Genomic DNA, 13,587 nt, shown 5'->3' with positions numbered 1-13,587 from the left:
CATTAAAGAATGAGCAGAAGACCTGCATAGACATTTTTCCAAAGAAGACATACAGATGGCCAACAGACACATGAAAAGATACTCAACATTACTAATCCTCAGGGAATTGCAAATCAAAACCACAATGTGATATCACCTCACACCTATCAGAATGGTTATTATAAAAAAGACAACAAATAACAAGTGTTGGTGAGGATGCAGATAAAAGGGAATCCTTGTGCACTGTTGTTGAAAATTTAAATTGATTCAACCACTGAGGAAAACATTATGGAATTTCCTTCAAAAGTTAAAAATAGAACTACCTTAGGATCCTGCAATTCCACTTTTGGGTATTTTTCTGAAGAAAACAAAAACACCAATTTGAAAAGATACATGCATCCCTTTGTTCATTGCAGCATTATTTACAGTAGCCAAGATATGGAAGCAATCCAAGTGCCCATCAATAGATGAATGATAAAGATGTTGCATATATATACAATGGACTATTATTCAACCATAAAAAGAAGGAAATATTGCCATTTGTGACACCTTGGATGAATCTGGAGGGAATTATGCTAAGTGAAATAAGTCAGACAAAGAAAGACAAATACTGTATGATTTCACTTACATGTGGAATCTAAAAAACAAAACAAATAAACATAACAAAACAGAAACAGTCCTCCAAACAATTACTGTGTCTGTTTTCAAGTACTGTTGTATCCTCAAGTGTTTGAAACAGTCCTGGCACAAAGGCAGGGTCAGCATGTTACAGGCGAAGGAATGACTGCATAGTATAACAGAATATGGATGTACCATAATGTATTTAATCAGTTCCTAATATATTTAATCACATTGAGAGATATGTAAGTTGTTTCTACCTTTTATATATTAACCAATGCTTCATGTTAGACTTTCAAAGCCTGATGAAGACTATGGCAATTTTCCCACCATTGAATGTTCATGGATCCAAATGTTTTGGAAACAATGATGGCATAGTCTGATTACTTTAGCATTTTCTTGAACTGGACAAGAAACAAAGTACTTATTACATATTAACAAAAGGCATATTATTTATTTATAAATCAATAGTGCCAAATAGTACCAAATACAATGAATGAGAATCATCAAGGGAACCAAATTAAAAAATTAACATTTTATTGTGAACCGATAAATATGTATACATTTATTTTATTATTTTTTTTGATTCATAGTTTGAGTAGTCATTGTCATTAAGTTCTTTTTTTAAAAATTAATTAATTAATTCATTTTTGGCTGTGTTGGGTCTTCATTGCTGCATGTGGGCTTTCTCTAGTTGCAGTGAGAGCGGGGTACTCTTTGTTGTGTGCGTGGGCTTCTCACTGTGGTGGCTTTTCTTGTTGCAGAGCACCGGCTCTAGGCATGTGGGCTTCAGTAGTTGTGGCTCGCGGGCTCTAGAGCACAGGCTCAGTAGTTGTGGTGCACGGGCTTAGTTGCTCTGCAGCATGTGGGATCTTCCCGGACCAGGGCTGGAACCCATGTTCCCTGCATTGGCAGGTGGATTCTTAACCACTGCACCACCAGGGAAGTCCTGTCATTAAGTTCTTGGCATGAAACTTACTTGTTATCTTTTCATGTGATTGCACAGACAGAAGGGTATCATGCATTTTCAATCTTGTTAGGATTATTTTGACTTAACAAGGGTAAAAATATACACAGGACTACATCCCAAACTGTCAAAACTCATAAAAGAGTCTGGCAATAGCTATTAAATTAAAATATCTGTATATTTTTTTATTTTGATGCCCCTGCTTTGGGGATTCTATCTTAGGAATAGGAACATCACTATCAAAGAACATATATACAAAGATATTAAAGTAACATTATTTGCAGTTGCCAAAATGTTGGTAAAAAACCCTGTATGTTCATCAGTAGGGAGATTATTGGCTTATTTGTGGAACATTTATACTATGGATTAGTTATACATTTATTAAAAAGTAAATTGGAGATATATATATATGTATATATATGTATATATATATATATATACATATATATATATATATATATATATATATATATATATATATATATATATATATATAAAAATCCAGAGGGATATCCATGATCTACTATGTTTAGGAAAATATTTCCAAAACTTGGAAATAAGGCAAAAAAGATGATTGCCTGATCTTAATATCCTGCTATAGCATTTTCTAACAAGCCCAGTCTGAGGGTCATCTAGCTCTCTCTTGAGGAAGAGAGACTTGGCCTGACTTAATGTTTACAATTGATTAGGGCCCAGGCATTTTACATCTCAGTAAAGTTAAAGGTTAACTTGTAGAAATCTAATAAGGTGTGATTATTTTTTTTTCTGTATAGTAAAGGAGATAACCCCAAAGGTTAAGATTTTATTTCCCTGTAGGACAATGACCATTTTTATGTTTAATTTAGCAATTTTATTTATGGCATTCCTTTTTTCACTATTTATATAAGTCCTAGTTTCTCATATCTAAATTGAAGCAGTGTTGTCATTCTGCTGATTTCCTCATTAATGAGTCAAACGAAATTTTGACATGGGCCCATTACTATTTGTGTGGGACTTTGTTTTAACCAATTTGACTGGTTAAATGAGACTGTTAAGTGAGAAAACAAGTTGAAGAGTAATGTGTATAGATTATTTATATAATGATACAAAAACCCCTATTTATATCTCTGTCTGTATATGTTTGTATAAGTGTGGATACAGGTGTGGAAAAACACACACTAGGGTGTTTACATTACTCCTGCTATCTTGGGGGATGGAGTGCAAGGAAAATTATATATATATTATGTATATATGATTTATTTTGTGAATTGGTTCTTAATTTAACAGTTAAACATTTTAATTAAAACATTGAGGGGGAAAACCCTTCAAAAAATTCTGCAACAATTTATAATTCATTGTTTGTTTCCATAGTATATACAAGATAGTCATAATAAAAGTTTGTATTTTCAAATGAAAAGTAATTTCACAAAATTGGGGTTCTATTGTACTAGCTACGTCCACCCGTGCTTGTATTATTGGTAAAACTAGTGTGAAATTTATTAATATGTTTTTCTCTTTTGCATTTCTGAATATATAACCTTAGATCTGACTGGTCTAGGAATCCCACTTGGGGTGGGGACAAAGAGAAGGTGTGAAAGGAATGTAGCTTCTGAATTCAAATTTGCTCCAAGACTGTATTTTTGCAAGCTAAGTTACTAGACAAGAAAGGGTTTTCTAAAATCCTGTATTTATCCCCTTTAACATATGAAGGAGCAAATTGAAAGCACTCTATTTGTAGAGTAGAGGGTGTGACACTTGTCTGGCAGTCTAGAATGAGTCTTGCTGCTCTATGGTAGAGAGAGTATGGTGGAGAAGATCCACTAGATGCTATCTGTGGAGACAGTTCAAATCACTGGATTGGACTAAGGTTTAAACCAGATGTTTAGTAATTTTTTCCCTTACTACCCAGGGGGTGTGTGTTCATGAGAAAAACCATATTAACTTCAAAGTGGAGTTACGTTCTCTCTGTACATTTGGACTGACATAGGAGTTAATTTAGAATGCCTTTACATTTTTGTGTTTCATACCCCCAGTTAGGGTTATGCACAGTGTGGTAAAGTGGGAAGGGCTTGGATTTTGGAGTCAGTCTGACCCTTTATAATTATGTGCCCTTTAGTAGGTAATTTACTGTGACCTGTAGTTACTTGTCTGTAAAATAATAATGTATATAACGTGTCTAATACTGTGCTTGGCACAAGGCAGGCTGTCAGAAACAGTGACCTTCCTGTCTTTTAGGGTGAGATGTCAAACCACTCAATTCTGGTGAGAGTCTATAAAAGAGCAACTTTACCAGTACACTGTACATAGTGGATATTGCCTATTACTGTTCCTTGGCTCAGAGAAATCCCCCACTATTTAATATTTCATAAGACATTTGTAATGGTTGCCACCTGCTTTATTAATAGAATATTTTCTCTCATTAAAGTAGATGAGAAAAGCTGACAGTACTCTGGGGAATGGGTGTGTCTTGCTGAAATCAATTGGAATTTTGCAAGGGCAAGTCCATTGGGATTGTAAATATGTGTGACTGTGGCTTTGGTGGTTTGAAAATGTCCAAGGGACTCTTTCTCTGGGAATATCTGATAGTTATATTGGCATAGATAAAGGGACGTTGAGGTTTGAAGTAATGATTTAGAAAACTTGGGCAAAGTAATCTTTAATGAGTAGTTTCTCTTATATAGGCTGCCTAGATGATAGACAGTTATAATCCTCTACAACTGTATTTCCTTTTGACTGTGTAGCTTGACGTGTTCACGTTTCTATTGGCCAGATAAAGATTCACCAGTGTAAGAGGATTATAGCTTTCTAAGGAATAGTGTTATGAAAAACTTAATTAGTGTTTGTGTAGCCACTGAGTCTTTTGATCGACTCTGAGGCATGTTTGGACAAACCGGCAATGTTTAGTGAAAACTGGAAATGTTTAGTGAGCCAATCAGATTAACATATGAATAATAGCTCAATTCATAAATGGTTTATTGATTTTTGTTAAATGACCTCCAGATGTGTTTGCATTTTTTCATAACTTATTACAACCCATATTATAATATTTATAAGTAATATAGAGAATTCTTTGGAGATGAGGCTATATATAATAAGCTGATCTACACCAGATGGCATTAGGTAAGAGGCAAATACTCTTAAAGTTAAGGGCCTGTGTGGTGTAGGACTTTAAGCAATTCTCAAGCAAGTCGTAAAATACCAGATACCTAAATTTTCAAAACGTACATCACTTCTAAAAGGAAAACTTTTGCAAGTTTAATGAGATTCTCATCTCACATGTGTAAGACACTTCTTTGCTGTTGAAATTAGGTAATGCTGCTGCAATCTCAACCTTACTATTGATTCGATAACTCAATAGCAAGTGATAAAGTTTGCAAAGGTCACTTTCCTAAGCTGCTAGACAAACATTCATAGAAAGATGTGCCTATATTATGTAATACCTGAAGATGCACTGCAAAACCTACTGTATATTATATATGTATATATGTGCATGTATACATCTATATGTACACACACACAACAGTTGTGAAGTAGGTTGGGAACTGTGTAAATGTAAGAGAGAGAAGACTCTCACCTAAAAAGAACTAAAGGAACTAATTTAAGCAGTCTATAAATATAAAGCAATTAAAGTTTATTGTGATAAGTAATGCTGACATGTTACATTCAAGAACGAGAGATGAGTGAGAGAAAAATTCCTTTTAGCAAATAACACAGCTGACAGAAAACAAACATGAAAATTTTCTCTGTAATGCTCTGTGCTCTTCCAGTTCTGCAACAAATACAAAGGGATATTTTTGGAGAAGTGGCTAATTTCATTTCATGAGCTCATTCATAATGAGAAATCTGATCATTATTTTAATTCTGCCACTTTTGTGAATGTGTTTTCATTGTTACAATTACAAGATTGATATGAAGTCTTTACAGTTATGATGCCAGGTAAATTCTACCTCAATGAATATTTTCATTAATGTGTGTGGGGTTTTTTTTGTATAAAAATACTAAATCAGTGCTCAAATTCTGAGTTGACAAATAAAAATGAAAACCCTCCTATTGTATATGTGATATTTTCATTATATTTATTTAATACTAGATTAAGATATTTTCAGGCTGCAACCTTATAATGAGAAGAGTAATTTCTCTGTATGTGGGAGGATTGTGACTTCAGGTAACTCTGGCCCCTTCTCCCCATCTCCATCATGATTGCCCTAGTTAGACCCTCATCATTTCTTGGCCAGACCATTTCTATAGTCTACTACCTGGTTTTCATATTCAGCAGTCATTTCTCTTTGCAATCTGTTTTGTATATTACAGAGAGAATGATATATGTATTTGAAATGCACATCTGACCATTTGAATACCATGAGGTACGCTCTGTGGTGAGGGGTTCTCCAGGAGTTTGGGAATCAGATTACACTTTGGGATGGACACTTTAGTATCAACACAGGATGATCAGATTGTAAAAATCCAAATGACCCCCAGGTGAGTCAGACTTCACTGTAACCTGATGGAATATAGCCACTCACTTATGGAGAATGCTAGTCAGTCATGGAAGCTAGAAAAAGGAGACTTAAAGACACCAACTCGTACTGTTGAGGTGAGATTGCTGCTGGCCATCTGGTATGCTGGTCCCATCGGTAGGATTATACCTGCTGTGGAATTAACTGCTACAGCTTTTCCTAAGACACTACAATGGTGCTACCTTGTTGATGTGATGAAGTGCAAGCTCTTTGCACTTGTCCTTCCCTTTCCTCTTCTGGCTCACTCGTACTGGTTTAGGCATCACTTCCTCCAGGAAGTCCTCCCCTCCCAGTCTGTTAAGTCCCCTTCTCTTTGCTCTTACGACATTCTGGCACTTAGCAGAGTACACTGAAATTAACACTTTCTGTGTCTAACTCCTGAACTGTTTTATTCTCAGGGGACAGAGACTGCGCATACAAGAACAGGGTGTGTCTTTTATTCATTTTTATCACTAGGGCTCAGCACTGGGCTATTTCCGCCACCTATTAGGCTCTTGTTTTCCCTGCTATCTTTGCTTTCCTACCAGCAGTGTATGAGCCTTGCCCTTTCCCTAAACTTTGCCAAGAGAGTGGTTGTTTTAATTTGCATTTCTCTTATCATAAGTGAGGATGAACATCTTTGTCCATTTTTCTATTATGTTTTTCGTCTTTTACCCCTCAATCTTTTTTTTTTTTTTTTTTTTTTGCCGTGCTGCGGGGCTTGTGGGATCTTAGTTCCCCAAACAGGGATTGAACGGGGGCCACCACAGTGAAAGCATCAAGTCCTAACCGCTGGACCACCAGGAAATTCCCTATTACCCCTCAATTTTTAAGAATTCTTCATATATTAGAGATATTAGCCCTTTATCTGTGATCCATGTTGCAACTATTTTTTTCTCAGTTTGTCAGTTGTCTTTGCCTTTGTTTTTTCAAATGAAGTTGTTAATTTTTATGGAGTCAAATTTGTCAATCTTTTAAAAATTGCTTCTGGATTTTTAGTTATGGTTAGAAAATTGTTTCCTACACCTGATCAGTGAAGAATTCAACCAGGTCTTCTTTTAGTATTTGCATGGTTTTATTTTCTGCATTCAGCTCTCTACTCCTCTTGGAGATTTGTATATGTGTGTATGTGTACTGCGAGGTGTGGATCTAAATTTATCTTTTTTTCAAGTGACTAAACAGTTGTTCATCCCATTTATGAAAAAGTCAGTATTTTCTGTAGTGACTTAAGGTGTCATTTTTATCATATACAAAAGTTTAATATGTACTTGAGTCTATTATTTGAATTTCTATTCTATTTGACTTTTCTATTGATACACCAACCCCACATTATTTTAATTATAGAGGTTCTGTGGTGTTTTAATATCTGGTAGAGTTAGTCACCACTACCTCCGTCATAGCTTTTTTTTTTTTTTTAATTTTTATTTATTTATTGTTTTTGGCTGTGTTGGGTCTTCGTTTCTGTGCGAGGGCTTTCTCTAGTTGTGGCGAGTGGGGGCCACTCTTCATCGCGGTGCGCGGGCCTCTCACTGTCGCGGCCTCTCTTGTTGCGGAGCACAGGCTCCAGACGCGCAGGCTCAGTAGTTGTGGCTCACGGGTCTAGTTGCTCTGCGGCATGTGGGATCTTCCCAGACCAGGGCTCGAACCCGTGTCCCCTGCATTGGCAGGCAGACTCTCAACCACTGCGCCACCAGGGAAGCCCAGCTTTTCTTTTTTAGTGTTTTTTCTGACTATTCTTAAATGTTTATTTTTCCACGTGAAGTTTAGTATCAACTGTATAGTTTAGTTCCATTAAAAAGCTTGTTTGTATTTCTATTGAGAGATTGCACTAAAATTATAAATCATCATAGGGACAACTGACATCTTTAAGATGTTAGGTCTTCCTATCCAAGAACAAGGGATGGTTTTTTATTTATTCAGCTCTACTTTATGTCTTTCAGAAGTGGTCTGAAGTTTTTCTAATATAGGTTTTGCATATTTCTTGGTAAATTTTCCCAAGTATTTTAACTTTTTTGTTGCTATTGTAAATGGGCTTTTTTCTACCCTTACATCTCTAACTAGTTATTAGTTGTGTATATGAAGGCTATTAATTTCCATATGTTAATATGGAAATTATTTTGAATAGGAAGACGCAATAGTGTAAAAATAATCTACAACTTCATTAAATAAAAAAAGTTTAAAATGCGTTTTGGATAAACTTTGACAAATTTTATCTGAAAGAAGAAATATATGAGAATATCCAGGAAATTTCTTAAAATAAATCTTAATGAGGGGATGCTTGATCAATCACATATTAACATATATTATGAAGTTTTAGCAGTTAAAATAGTCTGGTGTAATAGTAGCCATATGAATTAATGAAGCAGAATTCAGATATAGCCTGGTATATAAAAATTTAACTTATGATAAATCTGTCATTAAACTTATTAAGGAAAATATAAAGTATTTAATAAATGATGTTGGGAAAGCTGATAATCATTTGGAAAAAAGTTGCTGGATTTCTTCTTCTAGTCTCTGCACTGAGATGAATTTAGATGCATCAAAGTTTTAATTACAAGAAATAAAGCCACAAGAATAATGGAGAAAATATAGTTGAGTATTTTTGTGATGTGGAGGCTTAGGAAACCTTTCAAAGCATTGATACTTAAACCAGAAGACAAAGGAATATGTTTAAAGATGTATAAGGCGATAAACAAAAACCAAATCAAAACAAACCCCCAAAAGGTTGAAGGTAAATTACAACCTAAGAAAGAGGAAAAATATTGACAACATATATGATAGATATGGACCAGGAAATAATTTTTTCTTTTTGCAGTCAAAGGTTTTGACTTTTGAGATTATCACCTGTTCTATAGATAACAAGTGCTTATTTTGGAACTCAAAGTCAAGAATTTGAATCATTTACCTTCTCCCCATTTATCATTTTACTGAAGCAATGTCTCATTCTTGTTTTTAAATTTTTTATACAGCAGGTTCTTATTAGTTATCTATTTTATACATATTAGTGTATATACATCAATCCCAATCTCCCAATTCATCCCACCGCCTCTACCCCCCACTTTCCCCCCTTGGTGTCCATACATTTGTTCTCTACATCTGTGTCTCTATTTCTGCCTTGCAAACTGGTTCATCTGTAGCAATGTCTCATTCTTATGATCTAATGTTAATAGTGGAAGGGCCTTGAAGTAAAAGGGAATTTCCAAAATGTAAAATAAAAACCGGAATTAGATACATATGTTGCTAATTTTTAAGTAGGTTTTATAAATTGATGGAAAAACATAAATCCACCGATAGAAAAATGGACCAAAAGATAAAGATGTTACTCACAAATGGAAAAATGCAAATGGCCAATTAAACTATAAAACAGATGTACAACTTTGTTTGTAGTCACAGCAAAGAAAGCAAAAACTTATTAAGATGTCATTTTCACCTATTGTATTAAAAAAGGAGAAAGAATATGATAATGTCCATTGTTGTAAATTGGGTGTAGGAAATAGAACTCCCATATAGTAATAACTGGCACTTCTTAAGAGGGTACTTTGGAACATGTGGCAAAATGTATAGCGTATATACATTTTATTCTATAAGTAGGAATTTATTCTAAGGATATAATCTGATATCTTCACAAAGGTATATATTTAAAAAGTTAATTACAACATTGTTCATAATAATGAGAAAGAAGGGATCAGTTGTGTATGTCTGTTACAGACAATGGAACATTATATAGTATGGAACACTACACAGCTATTAAAAATAACGATATATAACGATATTTAGTGACAGGGAAAAATGTCCATGGCACTGTAGAGTTACAAAATAACAAGTATAGTACTGAGGGTCTCTTCATACAGAGACACAGAGGCACATAACCTCTGGGGCGCCCATCTGCATAGACTAGGATGTGAATGGTGCTCCCAGAATTGTGCAGGGTAGCAGCCCAGATAGTGTGATAATATATATATATTTTTTTGTAAAAAAATCTGTATGTATGTAGAGGAAGAAAACTATTATTTTAAATGAAGGCCTCTGAATTACCTGAGAGAACACAGTGATTGTGCTAGATGGGTATGCTTCCTTGTGAAGATGAGGCTCCTTTGGCATAGCTGTGATGGGCAAGGAAGGGATAAAGAGAAAGCTGAACTCTTCTGCCTAAGAAATTGAAAGGAATTTTGGGAATAGAAGCCAGTCAGAGAGGGTGGGGAGGGGAAATACAAGGGGGTTGTACAGCAGCAGAGACTAAATGGTAGGACGTGAAAATATCCTTGGAGCAGAAATGGCTTAGAGACTTCTTTAAAAGAACAGGTTGTATAAAATGAAATTTTACATTGATTGCTTTTCTCTGCTGCCCTCACTGTTGTCTTAAGTACCATTCAATTCTGCTATACATACAGCCTTCCTTAGGAAATATTTAGCATATTGAAGGGAAGGGACAGCGGTCAGCTTGGTCCCTATGCAGGAAAACACAGAATGGAGGTAGAGAAGCAATGCACTTAGGGTCAGTGCCAAAATATATGTGATTCTCACCAGTCATGGGGACTGTAGCCAATGTTTAGTTTAGATATTCAGGGCAGTTATTTGTCAAAATAAAAAATGATTTTTTTTCTAGGGGTGGAATTTGCGGTAACTTTTTACTTTGATTTTTAACATCCCTCTGAACTATTTACAATGATCATAATTATTTTTTAAATTAGGAAAACTAAAATTATCTTCTTTTCAGGTAGCGCAACAATGTGAATGTACTTAATGCCATTGAACTATACTCTTAAAAAGATTAAGATGTTAAATTTTATGTTATGTGCACTTTATCACAAATGAAAAAAGACCTCATTAATGACACAAAGATATTTGCCGCAGATCCTTGTGATTTAGAGGAGAAGGAAATATAAAGATAAAAAATATATACTTCAATTCCTCTGGGGTAATTGAATGACTCCTGAAATTTCCTGCATTGTTTGTTTTGGACTACTGATAGTACTAGAAGATAAAAAGTACTGAGGAGGCAAGAAAATTAACAATTAAAAAACTAGTGTGCATTACAAGGAAAGTATCTCATGGTTTATGTTTCACAGTTTCCACATTTTATTTTTGCCCTTCCCACTGCCCACATATTTCTAAAAATTGCCACCATGGGGCAGGAGTGTGCCAATGTTAGGTTTCTGAACCTGCCCGGTTTAGGGTTTCCTTTCACACAAAGTCTCCACAGAGGAATTACTGTTCCTATTATACAGATTAAGAAATTAAGGCCCAAAGTGAAGTAGATAGTAGGCGACCTAGCATTACATGAGTGGCAGAGGTAGGATTTAAATACTAGTTTCAGTAGTCCATTGGTTAGGCTCTTTTAGAGCTCCCCTGAGTTTATAGCTATTATTCCCACATTTTCCCCCAGTGTTTTACAGGCCCCTTCTATTAAAGGCAATACATTAAGCAAATTTTAAACAAACAACCAAACAAAAAGAAAACAGAGGTGTGCTTACTGCATGGATGGTGGTAGAGAGTCAGAATTAATGTGAGAAAGTCACAAATAGAAGATGAAACCTAAGAAGATGAAACCTAAGAGGACAAATTAGGTTTTGTTTGTCCATTCACCTGTTTTGAAACTCTTCTTTCAGAGTTTTTACTTGTGAAAAACTTAAAGATGGTAGCAACCATTGATTAAGATGACATATCTACAGATAAGAATTTCTTTTATCAGAGCAAGTTTTCTCAAAAGACCACTGTCATAGGTGGAATTGTGTCCCCACCCCAATTCATATGTTGAAGTCGTAATCCCAGTACCTCAGAATGTGACTATATTTGGAGATCAGGTCTTCAAAGAGGTAACTGAGGTAATATGAAGTCATTAGGGTGCACCCTAATTCAATATGACTGGTGTCCTGTTTTTTTTTTTTTCAAATTTATTTATTTTATTTATTTATTTTTGGCTGTGTTGGGTCTTCGCTACTGTGCGCGGGCTTTCTCTAGTTGTGGAGAGCAGGGGCTACTCTTTGTTGCGGTGCGTGGGCTTCTCATTGCAGTGCCTTCTCTTGTGGAGCAAGGGCTCTAGGTGCGCGGGCTTCAGTAGTTGTGGCGCGCAGGCTTAAGTAGTTGTTTCACGTGGGCTCAGTAATTGTGGCTTATGGGCTTAGTAGCTCCGCGGCATGTGGGATCTTCCCTGACCAGGGATCAAACCCATGTCTCCTGCATTGGCAGGTGTATTCTTAACCACTGTGCCACCAGGGAAGTCCTTGGTGTCCTATTTTAAGAAGAGGAGTACACACACACAACTGATGATTGTAAAGACACAGGGAGTAGATGGCCATTTATAAGCCAAGGAGAAAGGCCCTCAGAAGAAACCAACACTACTTACACCTTGATCTTGGACTTCTAGCCTCCAGAATTGTGAAGAAATAAATATTTGTTGTTTAAGCCACCTAGTCTGTGGTATTGTTATGGCGACCCCAGCAATCCTATATCGAAAAACCTACATCAAAACCATACGGGAGGCTTATAAAAAATGAGAGACCTGTGAATGATTGGGAAAAAAACAGGAAAATATTAAAGAAGATGTCCATACTTTTAGTTTCTTCTGCTAATCATCAGGATACAAGTGCTATCAAAAGGATGGTACTGATCTTGTGTAATTTTCATTTTTCAGGAAACGTACATTAAACCACACAGATTTTTTTTTTTTTTTTGCCTAAAAAAAGTATGATTTTCTACTCTTTAGGATAATACAGTTATCTATGTATGGACATAAATCCAGAAAGGCAGCTCCATGTTAACTATGGATTCTGAGATTCCCTTTAATTGCATTTGCTCTTCGATTCTCAGGCCAAAACTGTGAGACTTAGACCAATGACTCATGGCTTAATATGTGGATTTCTGAAAGCTCTGATAGATTTATAAATGTATTTGTTTGTGTATATCCCTAGATACACAAGAAGATCCTAAAACTACCTGATCCAACAAATATTATTAGTTGATCAGTCAAAGCATAATGAATCTGATATCTTTACTCTTTTTTATGGCATGCTAATGCTCTCTGTCGGTTTTTCCCTCTTCTTCATGGCTCTTGCTGTCTCCTCATCCCTCCTTGCCTACTTTGAGCTCCTCTTTTCTTTTTCCTTGTCTCTGTCCCTTGCATGCTCTGTCACTGCTATAATCCATTTCCCAAATCCTTGTGCTAATTCCACTCTTCGTGGCTATTAAGATGATGTTTCACATGAGTTACAATGAATATTTACATGTGGAAAATAATTAGTGATATTATTCTCTGAATGTTTTCTTTTTAAAAATTTAGAAGTGAAAATCTACATAAACAAAAATAAAGCAAAAAATAAATGTTTGCTTTCTGGATTGCATTAATTTTACAACAACCCAGCAGGGAGAGGAGGAAAGGGGGTTGATTTTCAGCTACTTTAAAGTAAACATTTTGCAATGTTTTTATAAATTTCTCTAAACGAAATTAATATGAATTGTTAATACTTAATAATGTTTTGACGAGAATTTGTAGAACTCCAAAGCCTTTAAGCTTAAAAGCATATATTATGCACTTAATGAAGCTGTTTT

Source organism: Balaenoptera acutorostrata, chromosome 5 (assembly GCF_949987535.1).
Source record: "Balaenoptera acutorostrata chromosome 5, mBalAcu1.1, whole genome shotgun sequence".
NCBI lineage: Eukaryota > Metazoa > Chordata > Mammalia > Artiodactyla > Balaenopteridae > Balaenoptera > Balaenoptera acutorostrata.
The sequence above is the reverse complement of the archived record's forward strand: the minus strand, read 5'-3'. Positions refer to the sequence as shown.